Source organism: Halichoeres trimaculatus, unplaced genomic scaffold (genome assembly GCF_033239565.1).
Source record: "Halichoeres trimaculatus isolate MK-OKI-2021-1 unplaced genomic scaffold, fHalTri1.1 fHalTri1_scaffold_1, whole genome shotgun sequence".
NCBI classification, from domain to species: Eukaryota; Metazoa; Chordata; class Actinopteri; order Labriformes; family Labridae; genus Halichoeres; species Halichoeres trimaculatus.
The window spans coordinates 5,692,837-5,716,590 of NW_027437179.1; the positions used below are offsets into that span (position 1 = coordinate 5,692,837).

General features: G+C 40.4%; 1 long non-coding RNA gene across 1 annotated transcript; it reads right to left on the minus strand.

The window, feature by feature from the left end:
* Positions 1–690: 690 nt before the first annotated feature.
* LOC141796162 (uncharacterized) lies at positions 691–5,147 on the minus strand. The gene is made up of 4 exons (XR_012598875.1): positions 5,081–5,147; positions 3,659–3,747; positions 3,423–3,504; positions 691–925 (listed from the first exon to the last, which is right to left on the minus strand). It is a non-coding gene; the product is annotated as an uncharacterized LOC141796162 (long non-coding RNA).
* Positions 5,148–23,754: the final 18,607 nt, after the last annotated feature.

Below are 23,754 nucleotides of genomic sequence, written 5' to 3' on the forward strand. Positions count from 1 at the left end.
AGCCAGTGGAGCAGCAAGGCGGCTGTAGTTCCTGATAAACCTCCTGTAAAAATGAGCAAAACCAAGGAAACGTTGGAGCATCTTGCGGTTAGTGGGTGTTGGCCACTCTGTCACTGCTGCAACCTTAGAAGGGTCCATTCGCACCTCTCCCTGTGCAATAATGTAGCCAAGGAAGGAAATCTGTGGGACATAAAATTCGCATTTCTCTGCCTTGACAAACAGCTTATTTTCCAAAAGACGCTGGAGGACCAAGTGAACATGCTTCTTGTGTTCAGAGAGGGACTTGGAAAAGATTAGTATGTCATCCAAATAGACAAAAACATACCTGTTGAGCATGTCGCAGAGGACATCATTCACTAAGGCTTGGAACACTGCTGGTGCATTAGTTAATCCGAAGGGCATTACCAGATATTCAAAGTGTCCCAGAGGAGTGTTGAATGCAGTCTTCCATTCATCACCCTCACGAATACGAACCAGATGATAGGCATTTCTGAGATCCAGTTTTGTGAAAACAGTGGCTCTGTGCAGAGGGGAAAAAGCAGAGCTCATTAAAGGCAATGGATACTTATTTTTAACAGTGATGTTAATGAGGCCACGGTAATCAGTGCAGGGCCTAAGTGCACCATCCTTCTTGTCAACGAAAAAAAACCTGCACCCAGCGGTGAAGAAGAGGGACGAATGATTCCTGCAGCAAGGGAGTCCTGAATGTACTTCTCCATAGCATCAGACTCCGGTGGAGAGAGATTGTAGAGTCGAGAGTTGGGCAGGGGGGCTCCAGGCTGCAGGTTGATTGCAAAGTCGTAAGGACGGTGTGGTGGCAGAGATAGAGCTTTATGTTTGCTGAACACTGGGGCCAGGTTGTGGTATTCCTCTGGAACGTTGGACAGGTCAGAAGGTTCTGGCTGGGTCGGTGGCTCTGTAAAGGCTGGGACAAGGGCAGAATGCAAACAGTTAGAATGACAAAAGGTGCTCCAAGAGATAATTCTACCTGATGTCCAATCAATCTGAGAGTTGCAGTTGAAGCCAAAGAATACCTAGCACCAGAGGAGTTTGGGGACAGTCAATGATGTGGAGTTTGATTTTGCTCACAGAATAAACAGGGAGCAGGTTTTCTTCATGGTTATGTGTTTGTTAAATAGGTTAGACAAATCCTTGGTACTGATGTCCCATTGCTCTAAAAACAAATCTCCTCCATCCTCTCTCCTCTCTTCGTTTCCTCAGTCTCTCCATCATCTCTGGTAGGAGGGACTAAGATGTAAGTGAACGACGCAAGTGGAGGAAGGAAGGATGAAACTTTGGAGCTTTGAGATGCACCCAGCATTAACGTTATATGGTCCATGAGATAGAAGTGAAGTGATGAGAAGCACCTGTAAATCCTGTCACTTCTGGTTGTAAAAGATGTGTTTACTTCTATAAATTCATTAAAGCCCATATAAAAGACTAACTACCCCTTTTTAACCATACATGGATTATATGGAAGTGTTTTTTTCATCAGCTGTAAAAATAAAAATCCAGATTTATTTTCAGTCAATGATATAACTTTTGGTGTAAGATTAAAAATCAAGAATGATGATTCTGTGCTCCACCTTCAGAGACTGGAAACCAGAGAAGTAAACTACAAAACAGACCCAACAGAACAGTCATACTACATACTACAAGCAAAAGCTGTAGGTATTATATAGTGACTAATACATACTACAGTCACATGTAGTATGTAGTAGGCGGTTTGGAAAACAGCCATCTTCACACACAGAGTCACACTGTAATGTTTTCTGTTCAACACTAGGTGGTGATATCGTACCATGGTGGAAATGCTGCAGTTTGGTAGAAAAAGAGTTTGGGGAGTTGTTCACATGATGAATCCTCTGTGATCAGATCATACAACACAGATGGTAACAATACAATCACCCTGCACTTCATTAGGATCACCTGTTGAGCTGCTAGCAAACACAAATATCTAATCAACCAATCACATGGCAGAGACTTTGAATGTGGAATGGTTGTTGGTGCTAGACGGGCTGACGCGGTCAACTTATCCGCGGTAACTTACATCTATCCAGGTTTGATTAACCGTAACAATGGCAATCAGGATAATCGATAGCACGACACAAGTTATCAACACGGTAACTCAACCCAGGATTGACTCATCAAGAGCCATGAACGTGCACGTAAAAGAGGAGGGCTCTGAGGCAGCTGACCAATCACAATCATGAGCGACTAAGAAAGCTCCATACTTCACCGCTGAAGAGCAGCAGCTGATAATGCAGCAATACAAGGAGGAGAGAAGCAGTAACTCTGTAAGGGGGAACACGGTAGCAGTGGCCAACTGCAGGCAAAATGCATGGCAACGCATAGCAGACTGTGTAAATGCCTAAGTTACTCATCAGTGGCTCAGTGTGATAGTGATCACACTTCTAAATCTCATAAAATAATAAATGCTACTGTGCAAATGACTTGCGTGTATTCCAATTATCATGTCATTCTCCCAGATGTAATCCTTCTGGAGTCAGAAGAACATGGGAGCAGATAAAAACCAAGAACATCATCACGTCTGATAAGTCTGTTTCAAGCAGTGGATTGCTCTAAGACTACAAGGGAAGCTCAGCTCCCCCTAAAATGTTCCCAAAAAAAGTGGTGATATGTTCTGCTGTGTGTACATTTCATTGATAAAATATGAGCTAGAATTCCTTCATCTTTTGTTCAGAATCAGCTCCTATCACAGGTAACTGGCTCCACCTCCTTCTCATTTATCCTGGGAACGCTATGAATTAATCCCTAAATTACGTGAGGGCAGCAGCCACTTGAATCACAACGCGGGATGCCGTAAACTTGCTCAGCCGCTCCTCATCCCCGACAGAGTACATGTAGCTGCCTGTGGCAAAGAATCACAGGGAGATGCTCAATGACTGTGGGACAGTTAGTGCACCACTCCTGCGGGTTGCACGGGATATGTACGGCTCAAATATTTCACAGAGGTAGAGTAGTCCGGGCCGTCAGAACCTATACCTCTCTTACAGCGAATCGTCGCTTTGATCGAGTGGATCTGATCGATCTTTCTCTTCGTAAAGCTCTTCTTACAACTTGTGCGCCTCTGTCCACCGGGTTTGGGAGAAAAGGGCAGGTCATTGTTTCTGAGAAGCCGATTGGCCAGTGGGAGGGGCTTTTTGTAGGATCAGATTCAACCTCCAACTTATCCCGCTCCAGGGCAGGATAGCCGCTCAGAGTAGGTCACCATGGTGATCTACTCTGATAAAAAAGGAACCCGCTTCGTGCTATCGGTAATCAAGAGTTAACCCTGAAGTTATCTCGCTAAGACACTAATCCTGCTTCGTGATGTAGGCCTCTGGTCTGAGTGGACTTGAAATCCTGAGGTGAAACTGAAACAAACACACAGAGACTGAGCAGAAAGAGCATCCTCTTACCACTCAGGGATGAACTTCTCTGACTCTGGCCAGTGCTCCTGGTCACAGTGAAGGAAGCCTGCTGGGATCTCCATCGTCACGCCTTTAGGGACACATTGTCTGTTTTTGGTTTGGATCTTGAACAGATCTTTAAACATTGGTCCCTCTTTTTGACTTACTCTGATTAATCTATTGATGGGAAAATATAACCTTAGTGAAAAGCTAAACCTGGGCTGTGTTTGACGTGCCGTACTTACCTGAACCCTGGAGGGTAGAGACACAGCGCTTCACTTATGACCAGATCTAAATACTTCAGCTCCTGGACATTGGTGTAATGTGGAGACTCCTGCAACGACGAAGAACAAAACATACATTCAGCACTGAACAGCAAACGCATCATTTACAGCCAGTGACAGCAAAGGTTCCTGGGTAATAAAGTTAATTCACAACAATCCAAAAATCAAAGCCTTGGGATCAAATGACTGAAAAAAAAAAAATCTCGGTTTAAAAACAACAATCATGCAAAAAATGCACTACAATAACACAAAACCATATTCATGTGATCATAATAACAAGACTCAGGTGTGGCGTTTCACCCAACGAGGTCAAACAGTTTTTAACCGCTGTACATTGAGGCAGTATGGTGCTGTGGAAGGGTAAACAAACATTTGGTAATTGTGTTACACAAGTTAAAAGTTGATTATGTAAAATAAATAGACTGACCATTGAAAAAGTAAACAAAACGTGGAGTTTCATTCATCAAAAAGCCAACAGAAGTGCCTCAATTATTATCCAGGTGTATCACAGGCACCTTCAACATATGACAAATATAAAAAGTGAAATTATGAAGTTGTGAATTTTGAGATGTGAAATGAATGAGATTTAATGTGGAAAAAATATATTTCTATAACTGTTAAATACAATTCACAAAAAAAATAAAAAATGAGAAAATTTACAATATGAGACAAAAAGCAAAGGCAATTTTAAAAAATGGAACAAATTCTGAGATTTATAAAAGGAGTGTGATACTAATAATGAAAATATAGATGAGAGTGAAAACAAAAGACATTAGTTTTTCAGTGAAAGCATTTTCTTCTGAATACAACAATGTGTGTGTGTCAGCAGATTGTGTGTTCTGTCTTACTGTAGAAACGTGAAGGAGATCTGCTCTTTATGTGGATATCAAAGTCTCACCCAAAGTTTACAGATGAATCATATTTCATATCAAGTGATTATACACTCGTTTAAAAACACTTGTTTATATTTCCTGAAGCAAACCGACTAACCTCAAACCTCTGTTAGTATTTATTTCGTACCAATCGCTTCACTGACTGTTTGACATCATTTTGTGTAAGCAGTAAAAATTATCTGGCTTAAATTTGTGGATTTCCTTTCTCTTGACTCTAACCCAACCTCCATATGTTCTGCCTCTCTTGCTGTCTGAGCAGGAGAGCTTCATAAGTGTTTGCTATGGAAGGAAAAAAGAAGATTTGAACTAGCTTAAAGATGTTTTTATCATGTCTTCAAAGGGTAAAACAATGCAAAGAAGCAGTGTACAGTCACAGCTCAGGCTGTAATCTCGCTTTGTTACGTAGAAATACCGGTGTTTGAAGTAGATTTCCAAGTATTGCTTCATTACACGGTAAACTAAACAATGATAAAAATGTCAGTAATCTCACCTTTCCTCCTGTGTCAGCTCTCCTCCTTAGGTGTCGTCTTCTTTATCTCACCGTCATCTAAAAGCTAATATATTAGCTGTGAGGGAACGGTCGGCTCCATACCGCCCTCCTACGGTCGGGATGAGTTTCGTTCATCGCGAGTTCACTAAAAGAGAGACGCTTATCCCACTTTCAAAATTTAAATTTTCCGATCAAAACTCTTAATTCCTACTCATAAAATTTATGTTTGTATTTTCTAAAATAATTATTAATGATTTGATTCATTTTGAAATTAAATCGCGTTATGTGCTGAGTGCGCATGCGTGTGTCAACTACCGGATTGGACGTGAGCTTGTGTAACTGAAAAAGATCAAATATATGAACGAAAACAAATGATTTTTTTTTTTATTTCGAGCATTTATCGGAGCGTTGATGATTTAGACTCTTAACACCTGTTTTAATACTTTTTATTATTTTTCGTTTTGTTATAACGTCAGGGACGCAGGGGTTGCGTCTGAATTTGATTGGTGCAGATGAATTCTGGAATCCAGTAATTCCACCGGGGTATAAAATCACGCTGAACGTTCCTTCCGCCTTTTTCACCAAGGCACTTGGAGAGGTATGTCGCACTTTTTTCTGCTAAAGCTGGGTTAGCTTAAGCACAACTCAATAAAATGCAATTTTCGTTGAAATAAGCTTCATATTGTGTGTTTCATGACTGTATTTTTGTATTTCATGTGAAGAACTGTGACTTTTTTAAAAAGTTTGACAGAGATCAAGTCATCAGTTGTGGTGAAACGGATCTTTGATGATAATTAGTATGAAAGGGGTGCTTAAATTCATTTCCTAGTGTAAAATTTTAAGTTAAAAGACTGTTTTGTAGCTTTAAGCTGTGATAGTTTCAGCTGTGGACATTTCTCATCGAATTTATACTTGAAAGTTGAGCAAAACAAGCTTATCCTTCAGATTTGTGTTGAAAGAAAGAACCGTTTTGTGTTTAAACTACTAAAGTTAACTCTGTGTTGGTTTATCTTTCTTTTTTTAACGCATTCATACAAATTTAAATGGTATAAATGACTTCAAACAGGACAATTTTTGCCGCGCTAACTCGGTAGTCGCAAAGCCGTTGCTATAGCAACACAAGCTAGTTTCTCATCTGTTTACACATTTTTCGGCTAATATGTAAGTTAAAACGTGCTGCAGCACAGTGCTAAACATATATTGAGGACAGAATATTAGTGTAGCATACCTTCATGGGCCACAGAGATAACTTTACTACAGTTAAATATGTCTGTCCTGGTAATATTTTCAGCCGAGGTGTCCGCAGCGTTTCATACATCAACAGCTCACAGACGGCTGCATATTTAATAACACATGTCGGGTTTAAGCTAGCATTGAACAGCTCTGTTTTGCTGCTGACAGAAAAATTGAATAACCATCCAAACAGTACACTGTTAAATCTAAAAATAACACGATGGATAAAGGAATATTTCTTTTTTACTGAAACATTATGTGTTTTGACTTTTACTGAACAGATATGTCAGCAGTAATCTGTAATTTGAAAAATTACTCTGTTGTTTACGTGAGAGTGCTGTTTTAAATGAGATTTCTATTCTATTGTGCTGACCACTGTTGGTGTATAAATGGTTAAAGTAAAGCCTTTTTCATTTCCATCAATACAAATATGTTGATATGTCTTTGGGACTGTTTGTGTAATACTAACATGAAAAGACTTCATTCTGTTGTTTGCAAAGATATTTAAATATCATGTTTTGGACTGGTGTCAAAGTAAAGTGTAAGAATGTGGTCTTATAATAACCCTGACTACCATTTGAACAGGGTTCATTAGTCAGAACTTTAAATACATGCTCCTTAACGCTGTAGCTTCCATGTAATGATTCATTTCACGCAAACATTTTGTAAACAGTAAATAAATATAAAGAGATAAATAACACTAAAGAACAACATAAAACAAAATAAATTTGGCTTTATTTTTGAATTGTGATATATTTTTTGATTTAGAATACTGAAGCAAGAGACAAACAAACTGATTCAAAACAACGACTGGAGGAGAGAGGAGAAAGAGGAGAGGAGAGGAGAAGAGAAAGGCAGGAGAAACTTGAGGAGAGAAATCAAAAGTATGCAGAGCCCAAGACAGGAGCAGAAGAAGGAAGAGAGAAAGGTAAGTATGGCCAGGCTGAGGAGGAGAGAGATGAGACAGGAGCAGGAGGAGAGGGAGAGACTGATGATGGAGATGACACAGAGACTGGAGGAGCGCCCAAGACAAGAGCAGGAGGGGGGTGAGAGAAAGGTAAGTATGGCCAGGCTGAGGAGGAGAGAGATGAGACAGGAGCAGGAGGAGAAGCAAAGACTGGTGATGGAGGAGAAGAAAAGGCTGAAAAGAGAGCAGGAGGAAAAAGACAAACATGTAGGTATGGAGGACAGAAGGAGAGAGGAGGTAAGACTCAGACAGGAGGAAACAGAAAGGGAGGTAAGTATGGAGAGAAGGAAAAGACGAAAAGGAAGGAGACTAAGACAGGAGGCGGAGGAAGGACTCAGACTGCAGGAGGAGGAGGAGTACAGACTTAAACTGGAGCAGGAGGAGAGAGACAGACAGGTAAGTATGGAGAGAAGGAGAAGACGAAAAGAAAGGAGACTAAGACAGGAGGAGGAGGAGAGGCTCAGACTGCAGGAGGAGGAGAGACTTAAACTGGAGCAGGAGGAGAGAGACAGACAGGTAAGTATGGAAAGGAGGAGAAGACGAAGAGAAAGGAGACTAAGACAGGAGGAGGAGGAGAGACTCAGACACGAGGAAAGAGAAAGGGAGGTAAGTGTGGAGAGAAGGAGAAAACGAAAAGAAAGGAGACTAAGACAGGAGGAGGAGGAGGAGAGGTGCAGACTGCAGGAGGAGGAGGAGCGATTAAGGATGCAGGAGGAGAGACTTAAACTGGAGCAGGAGGAGAGAGACAGACAGGTAAGTATGGAGAGAAGGAGAAGACGCAAAGAAAGGAGACTAAGACAGGAGGAGGAGGAAAGGCTCAGACTACAGGAAGAGGAGGAGAGACTCAGACTGCAGGAGGAGGAGGAGAGACTTAAACTGGAGCAGGAGGTGAGAGACAGACAGGTAAGTATGGAGAGAAGGAGAAGACACAAAGAAAGGAGACTAAGACAGGAGGAAGAGGAAAGGCTCAGACTACAGGAGGAGGAGGAGAGACTCAGACTGCAGGCTGAGGAGGAGAGACTTAAACTGGAGCAGGAGGTGAGAGACAGACAGGTAAGTATGGAGAGAAGGAGAAGACGTAAAGAAAGGAGACTAAGACAGGAGGAGGAGGAAAGGCTCAGACTACAGGAGGAGGAGGAGGAGAGACTAAGACAGGAGGAAAGAGAAAGGGAGGTAAGTATGGAGAGAAGGAGAAGACGAAGAGAAAGGAGACTAAGACAGGAGGAGGAGGAGAGATGCAGACTGCTGGAGGAGAGGGAGCGATTAAGGATGCAGGAAGTGGAAGAGGAGAGACTTAAACTGGAGCAGGAGGAGAGAGATAGACAGGTATGTATGGAGAGAAGGAGGAGACGTAAAGAAAGGAGACTAAGACAGGAGGAGGAGGAGAGACGCAGACAGGAGGAGGAGGAGCAACTAAGGATGCAGGAAGAGGAGGAGGAGAGACTTAAACTGGAGCAGGAGGAGAGAGACAGACAGGTAAGTATGGAGAGAAGGAGAAGACGAAGAGAAAGGAGACTAACACAGGAGGAGGAGGAGAGACGCAGACTGCAGGAGGAGGAGGAGCAACTCAGACTGCAGGGAGAGGAGCAGAGACTGAGACAGAGTCAGGAAGAGGAGAGACAGAGACTGGAGGAGACGCAGAGACTGAGACTAGCGGAGTTCTACAGACTGAGACAGGAGGTGGAGCAGAGATGGAGACAGAGGGAGGAAGAGGAGAGACAGAGACTGGAGGAGGAGCAGAGACTGAGATTTGCGGAGTTTTACAGACGGATGCAGGAGGCGGAGCAGAGATGGGGACAGGAGGAGGAGCAGAGACGGAGACAGGAGGAGGACCAGAGACGGAGACAGGAGGAGGAGCAGAGACTGAGAATAGTGGAGGTGTACAGACGGAGACAGGAGGAAGCAGAGAGACTGACCCCTAAATTCCACCGCACGCGCCGCACAGCGCAGTGCAGCGTCGCGCCCTTGCAGAGCACTTACGTTGCGTTCCCACTGAAAGCGTTGAGAGCGAATGTATTAGCACGTCAAGTGAAATCGCGCTAGATGCTGGAGTTTTGACGCTGGTACAAATATGCAAAAAACGCTCGCCGCGGCTTCCTTGCACCAAAAAGTCGGCCATCATCATTTTATTGTCGAGCATGGCTCCGATCACCGCCATCGCTGCTCTGTACCTGCGCAGACGTCGGTACTGGATGCATGCTACTCTACGGAGACGGTGTGAGCTCGGTGAGTTCCACCGTCTCTTGCAGGAGCTGCGTCTGGACGACGGCCGGTTCCAGCGGTACTTCAGGCTGACTGTTGCCCAGTTTGAAGACCTGCTGTCCAGGGTTGGTGCCAGGATCTCCCGCCTGGAAACCAGCTATAGGCGCTCCATTCCAGCTGCGGAGCGCCTGTCCATCGTTGACGATCTCCACGCTGATAGGTTGTCCCGGCGCGTCAAGACGCTCGCTCGAAAAGCTCAATTATTTCAACTAGAGAGTCAAGCGGTGAGCGGTGAGCAGCGAGTGTTTTTCGTTAGAAACGCTCACCGCTCAACGCTTGAACCCTTAACGCCGCTCTATGCTCACCCCGACGCAGCGTCAATTCGCGGTTCTAAATTGACTCTACATGTAATATCAACGTGCGAAAAATTGGTGACGCTTTCGGCGGGTACACACGTTATGCAAGGTGCACACAGGATGCGCCGTGCGCGGAACGGAAGCGCCGCGCACAGAAGTTTCGGATCGGCACTGGGGTTAACTGATGTAATTGTTCACACAGCAAGCGCGCAGAACAGCCCGCGCTCTGGAGCGCCTCCGCTCCGCTTCTCTCTATTTCTTCCGCGAGCTGCGCGCGCCGAAAGTGCCAGTTGTAAAGTTTGGAGGGAGCAGATGGAAACGTCCGATCACTGCCGAGCTGAGTCGATGTCTGATTACACACACACAGAGCGCAGCAGAAAATGCTTCATGTGTGAACAGCCAAGTGCCATGGGCGCGCCTCTGTTCCGCGCGGCGCCTCCGTTCCACGCGCGGCACTTCCTGTGTGAACTTAGCGTTACACTAAATTCACACAGGAAGCGCCCCGCGCGGAACAGAGGCGCCGCCCACGGCACTTGGCTGTTCACACATGAAGCGTTTTCTGCTGCGCTGTGTGTGTGTGTGATCGGACATCGACTCAGCTCGGCAGTGATCGGACGTTTCCATCTGCTCCGTCCAAACTTTACAACTGGCGCTTGCCGTGTGCGGCTTGCGGAAAAATAGAGAGAAGCAGAGTGGAGTGTTGTGTGAACAACTACATCAGTTAACCCCGGTGCCGATCTGAAACTGCTGTGCGCGGCGCTTCCATTCTGCGCGCAGCGCGTCCTGTGTGAACCTTGCGTTATATTCCATTGTAATCAGGCAAATTCCACTGCAAGCGTGGCGTGAGAAATACGCTGTAGGTCTATTTTCTGCGCGGCCGCTTCCAAACCTCGTAAATTCATTGTGGATAAGAAAGCACTAGACAGGAAGTCACTGTGTGAAGTACCCGGAAGATTCCAAATAGAAAGCGCGCTGCTTCCAGTGAGGTTTGACAATCAGAGCAAGACCACGGCGCTCCGCTGCGTTGCGCGGCGCATGCGGTGGAATTAAGGGGTGAGACTGAAGGAGGTGAGGAGACAGAGGACAGGTAAGTATTTGGTAGGTATTTGAATTATTTTTTTACATACATACATTTAAATAAAAAGAAAATTAAAAACACATTTCACAGTTGAACAGTTTCATTTTCACTGATGGCTTTAGTTAACAGTAAACCAAAAAAAAATAAAAATTAAAATTAAAAACAAAAGCTAGAATTTTATTATACGGTACAATAAAGTTATTTGTCCTCCGATGAGGGGGGGTGGTGGCAGGGTGTGGGTTATAGGTTGGACCACACATCATTCAACAATATAGCCTTTTTTTTTTTTTTTTTTCAAAATAAAATATTCAAAAATTATCTCAGAGCTTATTTGTAATAAAGTAATAGGTGTTAAATTTGATTAAAAAATATTTTGCAAAAAGATCATTTTACTTTGAAATACTATTAAATTCTTAAATAATTTCCAATAATAATAAAGATTAGAACTAAAAAAGGTACATCAATAAAGTAAGACAATCACTAAAATTGTTATTTTAATGTAGAATAAAGTTATCTGTCCTCCGATGAGGGGGGGTGGTGGCGGGGTAAGAGCTAACATGAGAAAATCAAACTTAATAATCATGTGTCTCACATAATTATGGTGGTGGTGGTTTCCAAAATATCAATTTTTACCTTAAAACAGTTTGAAAACAAGGTCAAAAATGGTAACTAGGTCAAATCAGATGAGCTTTATTTGGAAAAGTTTAGAAACAAACATTGCTTTAACAAATAGACTGATAATTATGTAACATAACATTAAACTAATAATGGAAACAATAAAGAATTTAGTTTCTCTGATAATAATGATGAAAATCTAGATAACTAAGATAACTAACCAAAAATAGTTAGACAATCTCTAAAATAGTTCATTTACATTTAATGTGGAATAAAGTTATTTGTCCTCCGATGAGGGGGGGTGGTGGCGGGGTAAAAGTTTACAGAAAAATTGAAAGTATCTTATCACGTGTGTCCAACATAATCATCAGTTTCACTAATAAACAGTTAATCTTATTTAAAATAGAAGAAAAGAGTTTCTTCAGAGGTAATTCAAACCAAATTTTAAAGTCAGTGTTTGTCAAAAAAAAAATTATCTAGTTTAATAAAAACAGAAAAAAAATTGTTGTCAAATTAATTTCTTTATCTGTATAAAAAATAGTTTACCTACACTTATGTTTTTTCTTAAATAGCTCTTTAAATGTAGAATAAAGTTATTTGTCCTCCGATGAGGGGGGGTGGTGGCGGGTAAAACTTAAAGGTTGGACAACACACCAAAAATTGCCTTTTTTTTTTTTTTTTTTTACACGAAATATTTCATTGAACTAATATTATAAAAAAGGTCAGAGCTTATTTGTGGTCCAATAATAGGTGCATAATTAATTAAGTAAAATATTTCTATTATAATTAGTTTACCTTCAAATAGTTAAAAAGGGTCAAATATTTTAATCAGCTTAAATCAGAATAAAGATATTTTATAACAGTTTAGAAACAACCATCAATATTAATGAATAGACTGATGTATAGGTAAAAAAACAAACATTTAAACTAATGGTGTAAACAATAAAAGACTAGAATCCTATTATTTCTAATTATAAAAATTTAAACTAAATAAAAAATCAAAAATGGTTAGACAATCCCAAAAATAGTTTTTTTAAATTTATTTTAGAATAAAGTTATTTGTCCTCCGATGAGGGGGGGTGGTGGCGGGGTAATAATTAACAGAAAAGAAAAAAATCAATTATTTCTTGTGTCCAACATAATATTCAGTTTAATAATATATAATAGATAATAATATATAATAAAATATATAATTATGAGTTCTGAAATAGTTTTTTTAAATGTAGAATAAAGTTATTTGTCCTCCGATGAGGGGGGGTGGTGGCGGGCCAAAAATGTGATAAAATATCGTCTCATTAATTATGTAGCCTGGAAACAAATACTTTCAAAATAGGACTTAGTTATTCAAAAAGAAAATGAGAGAAGTTCTGAAACTGCAGCTTAGAATAAAGTTATTTGTCCTCTGATGGAGGTGGAGGGCTCAAATTAGGGAAAACATTAAAAAAAAAAAAAATTAGAAGCGTCAAACAGAAGAAGCGTGTGATGTAACACACTCTCAACAGCGTAGTGATAAAGTCACAGCCAGTTAGAAAATGACAAAGTTACAAAGTCAACAACCTGAAGACGTCAAACTTGTGAGTTTCCTTCCACAGATGCTCAAACAGCTCAGACTCAGGTGTTGTATCCATGGAAATGTAAGTCTTCATATTTAAAGCCTGTGACCTGACAGCTACAAAGCCATTCTCTGGTTTTATCTGATGGATTATAGCTGCCTCCCTAACACCGAGGTGCTCATTTCCTGTCCATTGGCCAGCTTCATGTGTGTTATAGTGCAAAGGAACTTTGACTGCTGCTTTCTGCCTGCTCCTTGCTAATTTACTGTACGTTTGAGTATTTCTGCTTCTGTACAAGGTTTCCATCTCCAAAGAAACTAAAGAAAGAAACAAAGACATGACATGAAGTGAGGTGAGATACAACAGCACCTGACAGGCAAACGTGTGAGCATACTTTCACTCCTAATAGGTGAGTTTTCTTTTTTTTCTTTATTTTTGCAGCGAGCAGATCCAGGGTTCAGCTCCAGAGGTTTGGGCTCTGTAGATCCTGCTGCAGCAGAAGAAGAGGATGTTACACCCAGTTTGAGGTAAACAGACATTAGAGGAGCTGGATCTGATCTGACAAAGACAGGACTGAACTCTGCAGCTAGCACGTAGCTCTTTAGGATTTACCGCTAACCTGATGGAGAAGGTGAAGAAAAGCTGCTGAAGCAGGTAACAAAGTGGTGGGAACATTTAGTAAACATTGTAAAACTGCTGAAAAGGCTCAGTCAATTGGCTTCTTCTCGTAGCTTTATATTTTTCTTCACAGAAAGAGATGAACCTGGACCTTAAAGCCGTGCATGTTGCTTCTTTTGCTAACCACGCTAACTGCATAGACCCAGAGCATGATGCATCATGTTTAGTAAAACCTGCGTACTGAAAAGGTCCACCTTGACTTTGAAGTGACAGCAATAACTCAAGAAGTTAAATCTATCTTGCTGTCTCGTCTCTTGATTTGGTTTCTGTCCAGGCTGGAGGTAGGCACACGCTGGAACAGCACCTCTGACATGCTTCAGCTCCTCTATGAGGAAAGAGATACAGTGGCATCGACACTGGCTCCACTGATAATGGACCTGACTTCTCTGACTGACCAGCAGCAGGAAGTCACAGGAGGACGCATCAAGGTGTGTGATGAAAAAAACTCAGAGCAAACGATGGTAGAATTCAAACTGTGGAGTCTGAAAACTGAACCTCAGCCTCATCCTCCAGCATCAACACCACCTCAGCCTCATCCTCCAGCATCAGCACCACCTCAGCCTCATCCTCCAGCATCAACACCACCTCAGCCTCATCCTCCAGCATCAGCACCACCTCAGCCTCATCCTCCAGCTCCAGCAGCAGCCTCCACAGGTTATTTTTCTTCTTCTCTTATGAATAATTACTGAATAATGACACTTCTGGTGATGATGATCTTCAGTATTTTTCAGGAGTTGACCTCTGGAGACTGTTGGATCAAGAGACAAACAGAGGCTGTCAAGTACAAAGAGCCACAGCACATGCAGTTGTTTAAGGAAACGAAGACCTGGAAGATCCTCCCCTGGAAAGAACAGAAGACTGGCTCGTAAACTAGGCCAACCACAAAACAGTTCATTCTGACCTGAAAAACATGGCTACACACTCTCTGTGTACACCAGCCTCATCTGTGCTGTGTGGGAAACGTTTTTCCAAGAGTGAGGGAAAAGTTTCAAACAGAAACCATCAAAGTTTGAAAAAGCAGAAAACATCTCAGAATCACTTCCTCAAGCACAAACAATCTTCTCAAGAACACACACACTGCCCAGTTCCCCAAGCACACACACTTCCCAGTTCCTCAAGCACACACACACACACACACACACACACACACACACACACACACACACACACACACACACACACACACACACACACACACTTCCCAGTTCCCTAAGCACACACACACACACACACACACACTGCCCAATTCCTATGGAATTAGATTTGTGTCAAAAAGAATCAAACAAAAAATTTAAATTGCAAAAAAATATTTACAAATTTGAGAGATATAATCTAACTCAAGCAAGTAAATGTATTAATTGCAATCAAGATGTTTGTGTAATTGTGTAAATAATTAGACTTTTACTTTTCTTATCATTAGTTATTTTGTTTACAGTTTTGTCTTTTTTTCTCAATGATCAGACTTTTGTTCTCAATGTCAGCTGTTTCGTTTGCGCTGCCTGACTGTTTGATTGCCATTTTTGGCACAAACTTCTCGAGTGGGTGGGCTTTGTGTGGAATGCGTTCTCATTGGCTGGATAGTTTTTGAGTGACACCCCTTGCCCCCGGATGTTGTTCTGTGCAGCGGGTGAGACCCTTTGGAGGGTCTGTGCGGAGGGAAAACCAACGGTTCACGATAAAGAAGTTCAGCATTCTTTGAATAAAGTGTAAGCATCTATCATATATGATGTCTGTTCTGCAGTAAACATTTTATATGACATATGTCCAACAGAAAAAGAAAATAGCATATTCATCCAACCTCCTGCTTGCCAAAAACATAAACACTTTTCCTGCAGTTAGAGGGATTCTTGGCATGGGCTGGTTCCCCGCCAGGATTCCTACCCCCTCCGCGGAGACGCGCCTGCGCTGGGTGACGACTGTGGCAAATACAACAAATTGGGACCCGTCTACGCTCACAAACCACAGTGACAGACGTGTATGGAATCAAAACATTATATGGATTTAATAGGGCTCACCGGCGCTCCCACAGATGCGCATCTGCACCACAAAAGTAACTTTGGAGCGCGCCTGCACTCACCAGCTTCTACGGACGCATATAATATGGATTTAATGATTTCTCATGTGAATATTGGTTTGGCCTGCCATGATTTCTACCCCCCTCATATAAGCCCAGTCTGTGTCCTACACCCAAGTGTTTTTTTCCTCACATACTCCATATTAATGCTATAACTCTATACGCGTCTGTCACCGTGGTTTGTGAGCGTAGACGGGTCCCAATTTGTTGTATTCGCCGCAGTCGTCACCCAGCGCAGGCGCGTCTCCGTGGATGGGGTAGGAATCCTGGCGGGGGTAGCTACCTTGGCACAACACCTGTCCCAGAGCTTCACTCAGGTGGATTTAATCTAGCATTCAGATTCAGTTTCATTCATTGCGGCACAGGCCACGAATCTCTCTGCTGGGAAAGCTGTTACCTATCAGCGAATAAACGGGACGTCGGATAACGTACAATAGGCATTTGTTTTTCGGCTACTTGGTAAGAATAGTTACTGCTGTGGCCACCTTTCTTCCTAATGTCACGATGCAATTTATCAGTCCAATTGAATAGAATTCATCAAGAATTCATTATTCAGTGGCACAGAACAACATCCAGGGCAAGGGGTGTCACTCAAAAACTATCCAGCCAATGAGAACGCATTCCACACAAAGCCCACCCACTCGAGAAGTTTGTGCCAAATGTGGCAGTCAAACAGTCAGGCAGTGCAAACGAAAAAGCTGACACTGAGAACAAAAGTCTGATCATTGAGAAAAAAGACAGAACTGTAAACAAAATAACTAATGATAAGAAAAGTAAAAGTCTAATTATTTAATTAATACATTTACTTGCTTGAGTTACATTTAATCTCTCAAATTTGTAAATATATTTTGCAATTTAAATTTTTTTGTTTGATTCTTTTTGACACAAATCTAATTCCATAAGTTCCCCAAGCACATACACACTGCCCAGTATCCCAAACACACATATGGTCAAATCCCCCAGACCAATCAGAGGCTGAGTAGTATTGACCAATCAGAATGTCCCTGTTTGTTTACGGGTGCATTCGGTGTTTTTCTGGGAGCGTTGCACACGGGTGGGTTTAGCAACCTGGTTTATTTATCCCCCGACCTCTGGGTAGGGATGGGTACTGTATTAGGTACTTTTTCAGGTACCGACCGAATTCTGTCAAAAGTACCGGGTATCGATTCATGTAAAACCAAAAGGTACCATGTTTAGGTACCTGAACACATCCTTGTGACTGTGAGAGAGTGGAAGAGTAGGTGATTTTCCATGCTGGACATGAACACAGCATTGCAAGGTTATATACTGAAGAATAAATTTGTTAAATTGAACTTTTTTTTTATATTTCATTATTAAACAAATTGATATTTTTTACCACATAAACACAAAAAGTACCAAAACTTGTTACCGTTGAGTACTGGTACCGATTGCCAGGTACCGGGCATCGGTACCGTATCGTTTCAAATGTGAAAGGTACCCATCCCTATCTCTGGGGTTGTAATAAATGTGATTTCTTTAATTTTTTGTTTACTGTTGGAATCAAATATCATTCAATAAATACACGAGCGCCTGTGTTTTTACCATAGACTGTATAAAACATGGACGTAGTCTCGCCGACGTCACCCGTCTGTTTCTGAAACGGAAAATGAAGCACATTGGCTATAGCGGCCATATTGGTAGTGGCAAGGGCTTCACCTACAGCCATAGGGCTGAGGTCACTTGACCCTCAGCTGTGCCTCTTATTGGGGGAGCTCGCGATCTTAATATCCTCTTAACGGCTGTGTTAGAAAAAAATGTACCCCCCGTACAGTGGGAGCCGGAAGTAAAATTAGCAACTCAGACAGAAGACGTTTTTTGAACCAGGCTGTAAATAGGTTAATTTCTGCTTTGAAAACGACTTTTTTTGGCTTGGTGTGTGTGTGACTTCTGGTACTTCCAGAGCCAGCCTCAAGCAAACACTCCAGAAACAGCAGATTTTAGCACTTCAGCATTGTCTGATATTCTCAGACCGGAGGTTGCTGCTTGTTTTTTTAAAGAAATAGTTATATTGTATAACCATAACCACATGACACAGTGCTCTTTACAGAGCGTTTGGTCCTGCCTAGCTTCATGATGGTGACATCGTCGTCTCCACCAGCACACCACAAAGAGCACTGTGTCATGCGGTTATGGTTATAAAATATAACTATTTCAGTAAAAACACAGGCGCTTGTGTATTTATTGAATGATATTTGATTCCAACAGTAAAGAAAAAATTGAAGAAATCACATTTATTACAACCTCAGAGGTCGGGGGTGATAAACCAGGTTGAAAGAGTGCCCGCCTGTATGCAACGCTCCGGGAAAAAACAGGGAACGCACCCGTAAACAAACAGGGACATTCTGATTGGTCAATACTACTCGGCCTCCTATTGGTCGATTCACAAATCATTCGAGAGCAGACAGAGATCTGTGAGCACAGGAAATCTGAGCGAGCAGCATTGAAACCGAGCAAGGACACAGTTTGAGCATGCGCAGAGCAAATTTGAGCGCAAGAGTAGAGTTTTGAGAAACAATGTCACGAAATCTGAGCATGAAATCAATAAAATACTGCTCTCAAATCCATTAAAAATGCTCTTTATTAAAGATAGGATATTCATTCCATACAAGCACTGCCCAGTTCCCCAAGCACACACACACTGCCCAGTTTCTCAAGCACACACACACACTGCCCAGTTCACCAAGCACACACACACACACTGCCCAGTTCCCCAAGCACACACACTGCCCAGTTTCTCAAGCACATCCCCTTCTCTCCATACAATCATGAACCTCTTCACCAATGTACCCTGTAGTTCCACTTTATGTTATCATGCCACATTATGTAATAATATTATACAGTTTGAATTCATGGTGTTATTAAGCTGCATTTTGTAATAATCTGACACATTTTGTCATAAAAGTCATGATATATAATAAACTTTTTTGCATTAAGTTTTACATTCTGACATGTTAAATCAGTAATAACAAAACTAACCAGCAAAATGGAAGTCTTAATTAAAGGAATAAATAAATTATAAAATCAGAAAGATATTAACCCTAAGGGTGGGTGTGCAAGGCACATAAGCGCTCTGGATGGTCCCGGTGGTCCCGGCTGTTCTGGCTGTCCAGTCTGGGCCTTCTAGGGCTTAAGAATACCAGCATGAAAGCTAAATATGAATTCATTTTCCAAAGTAAGGATGTTTCACTTCTCAAATCTAAATCAAATAAAACTCAGTTCATAGAGAATGTGTTTGAAGCTCATAGAGACAAAACCTGCTCTACATGGCTTTTACTGGCATCAACGTTATCTCGCTACACTCAAATCTTGGAAGACTTACACGCATGCAATCAGGATTAATTTGTGGAAATATTACACGTGACAGAAAGCAGGAAAAAAAACAAATATGGAACAGAAAAAAATCTTTGTTCTATCTCCATTTCTTTAACAATACAACTGATTTGATTTTTTATTCTGCTACAGCAGCTGTACCCTTCAGTGCCTTCATATATAAGTCTACTACAGTAAACACTTTTACATCTACTGAGTGAGTTAATTTTGTCTTTGCTAGAATTTTGAAAAAAGTTGTCAGCTCTTATCTGTAGACCACTTTTCACTCATATTTATTGTGAGGGTTTGTTCTACATATCCTACAACTACAGATGAAGGACAGCATTTTTACATGTTCTCTTCCATATTTGTTATGTGTTTTATCTGCTTTCTGTCACGTGTAGTATTTACATGACATGATCCAGTTTGCATGTGTGTGTCTCTTCCTACAGTTCAGTTCAGTGATAACATTGGTGCCTTTAAAAGTCATTTAATGCTTTTTTTAAATCTCTGTGAGCTTTCAAACACATTCTCTAAGAATTCAGTTATATGTGGTTTAGATTTGACCAATGAAACGTCCTACGTTTCTAAGATGAATTTATATTTACCATTCATGCTGGTGTGCTTTAAGTCAAGTTCTTTCTGATGGTTCAATTATTTGTCCAAGATTTTTTTGTTTGTTTTTCAAATTTAGACATCCATTTTGGTGGTTTATTACACAGTGAACATTAGTCTTACATTTTCTAAAAAATAAAAAAATGCAACACCTGCATTTTATAATAAGTGATGCAATATGTCAGAATGTTTAACATGATGCAGCAAAGTTTATTACATATTGTGTTAAAGAATTTCATGGCAAAATATGTCAGATTATAACAAAATACAGCGTCATTGCATAATGAATTGAAAATGTATTACATTATTACATAATGTGGCGCTACAAAACCCAAAACACACTTTGCCAGAATCCATAAAGTGATCTGTATTTGAACCAGCCCCATGTGATAATGACATCAGTCTTTGTTTGTAGAGCACATATTATGATTGTAGCAGAACCACTCAAACATTTCTTAATACAAATAAGTGGAACATACAGGGCTTACAAACAGATGTGCTAAATGAGAAACATAGTTTACAATATTTATTGTCATTATTATTAATTGTTTTACAATTATCAATAGTGTTTCCACTTGAAAATATTCAATCATTTAGTGTAGTTTGAGCCAGTGACACGCATCAACTGCTCTTTGTTTTATTGACCACTAGATGTCCTACTCGAGCACTGTGTGTCATTGAAGCCTTGAGCAGTGAAACATGTTTATCAATTCAGATCTTGTTATCAGCTGAGACACATACACACAAACATATTTATAAACATTACATCTACCTAAAAAACTCAACATTAATCTCAGAAACTGTTCAAACATTCACCATATATTGATGATACCAACATTTGACAGTTTGGTCCAATAAAGACCCACTGTATCCCCTCTACCTGTAGAAACAATCAAACTCATTTATGTCCAACATGGACTCAAGATTAGATAAGCAGGGCACTCTTAAAGTGTTTGTGGAGTTACTTTAGAGGTAAAAACTAATCAAAGGTCATTTGTACTGGTGTTGTACAATGCATAGGTCATCATTTTAATTATTTTAAATTAGGGCTGGGTGTTATGAAGCTCATGATCCGATTTCTATTCTTGAGGTTGCCATTTGAATCGACTGATCGAAATAATTTGATGTTAATTCAGTAAAAATTTAGCTACACAAAAACATAAAGTTTCTGCCGACAGTTTTCAAGTGTTAAAAAGTGCTGAGAAATAGTCAAGTCATAATAAGATCGTGGTCCTTAACGCTGTAGCTTCCATGTAATAATTCATTTCACACAAACAATTTGTAAACAGTAAATTAATTTAAAGAGATAAATAACACAAAAGAACAATGTTAAACAAAATCAATTTTGGCTTTATTTTTGAATAAAACAAATATTGTGATGAATTTTTGATTCAGAACACTGAAGCGAGAGACAAACAAACTGATTCAAAACAACGACTGAAGGAGAGAGGAGAAAGAGGAGAGGAGAGGAGAAGAGAAAGGCAGGAGAAACTTAAGGAGAGCCTTTTTTTCTGTTTTTAACACAAAATAATTAATTGAACTGATATTTGATAAAATAGGTCAGATATTATTTGTTGTCCAATAATAGGTGTTTAATTAGTTTAACAAAGATCTTTTTAAATATTAATTTTACCTTCAAATAGTTAAAAAGGGTGAACGATTTTAATCAGCTCAGAATAAAGTTATTTTATAACAGTTTAGAAACAACCATCAACAACAACAACATTCATGACTTCCAAACTCAGGGTTCTTACAGCTCAATGCAAGTTAAATTTAAGACTTTTTAAGACTTTTTTAATGACATTGGGAATCAAATTTAAAAACAAGTCGACAACGAACCACAATTGAAACAAACAAAACTAACAGACAAAAACACCACATGAATTACCTGGGTTAAAGGCAATTTTGACCCAATGTTTATTTTACATACAATATCACTTTTTACCTTTTTTTAACCCCATTTTTACAACTTTATACCTATTTTGCCCCCATTCATCTCTTTTGGCCACTGTCACAACTATTTTTGACATTTTTACATGTTTTTTAAAATTTAATTTCAAATTTAATTCTCAATTTTGCTGCCATAATCAATTTCCCTAAGCCACTTTTGGATTTTTTTTTTTGCCAATTTTCCTCATTTTTTTCTCTCTCCAGGCACCCTGGGTAGAACCAAGACATGCATCTGTTTTAGAAGCTTCTGGTGCAACCACATAACTGTTTTGTTTGTTTCGCTATTGTGATTACGCAATGTTGCCACGAGAGTAAATCAGGAAATTATTTAGAAAAATAGACAAATGTTACTTAATATTTTTTTTACTTCAAACTAACATAAATCTTACCAATGTGTTCAAATTTTTAAGACTTTTGAAATTTGGATTAAAGACTTTTTAATGCCAATTCAGGCCTTATTTTTAGAATTATGAATTCAATGCCTTTTAAGACTTTTCAAGGATCCGCGGGAACCCTGAAACTTTTTTTAATGGTACAGCATGATTCAAAAATAGTTAGATTAATATTTCCCTCAAAACTCGAAACACAACACCACATAATAACAACTTAAGGAAAGTTTTTTTCTTTCTTTTTTTAATTTTTGAAAATATATTTGCAGACTTTGTATTCACCCCCTTTGATTTTGTTTTACTTGATTTTATTTCATCTTTGTAATCTGCTTTTTGACCTTTTTTATTCTATATAATTTTGTTACACCCCTTTTTATTTTCATGCCCATATGAACATCTTTGGTCAGTCACCTCACATTTTTGAGCAAGGAAACAACTCAAGGAGCTAGCTTTACGCTGCTGCTGCTTGCTTTGAATAGAATAGAAAGAGTTTGTTTTCTTAAATGCTGCTGTGACTCCTGAATTTTGGGATAAATAAAGTATTTTCTATTCTATTCTATTCTATTCTATTCTATTCTATTCTATTCTATTCTATTTTATTCTATTTTTATTCTTTTGCTTTGAACCCAGCTTGAGAAACAGTTTGATTTTAGTTCATAGTTATTGTTTTTATTGTTCTTAAATTGTTTTTCAGAATAATCAATTATTAAAGTGCCTTCACCTCTGCTTTATTGATTTATTGTTTGTTTTATTAATTAATTTATTTACGCCTGCACCGTTTTTTGTGTGCGGCACTTTGTTTCAGATATGTTTGTTTTTGAAGTGTGTTATAAATAAAGTTGAGTTGAGTTGAGAAGTTTGTTTATTTTTGAAATGGTGCATTCTGGGGGATGACACAGTAGCTGTGTGTGACATCATAATGGACAGAGGAGAAGGGACAATAGAAAGCATACCCAGGAGTTCACAGACACAGACACACAACCCAGCAGAGACTGAAGCAGAAAGGACACGTTCTTCCAGGCTTTTTATCAGAGCAAGTTGACTTTAAAGACGCTTATCACAAGCAAAAATAACAATGTCTCACCAAGTGACAAATCAAAAGGTTACGGTGAAAGGGAAAACTGACACCAGCAAGACCAAAGTGACTGAGGTAGAAGGACAGGGGAGGATGGATGAGATTGAGAGGTCCTACTACCAAAGACAGATCCAGGAGCTCAAAGAGGAGGTGAAACACCTGAGCCCTCTCTGTGTCCCCACTCAGGATATGTTTTATTATTATAGTAAAACTAAGGAAGAGCTCCTGGGGGTCATTGCTGCACAAAACAAAAAGCTTGCAGTGCTCTCAAGTGGCTGGAAACCCAACGACACCCTGAGACCTGAGACCGAAGCCCCAAAGACGGACGACACCACCGCTCAGAGGGTACAGGAGGAGGAGATGAGGAAAGAGATCACAGAGCTACACGCTCTTGTTGGATCTCTCAAAGACCAGCTGCAGACAGAAAAGCTGAGAAATGACACACTCAAGAAAGACCAGGAGCAGCTCAGGTCTGCGCAACAGGAGCTCAACAACCAAAACCTTGAGCACGTTCAGCAGCTTGAGGAAGAGAAAGAGTCTCTGGAGCAGCAGGTGAAGA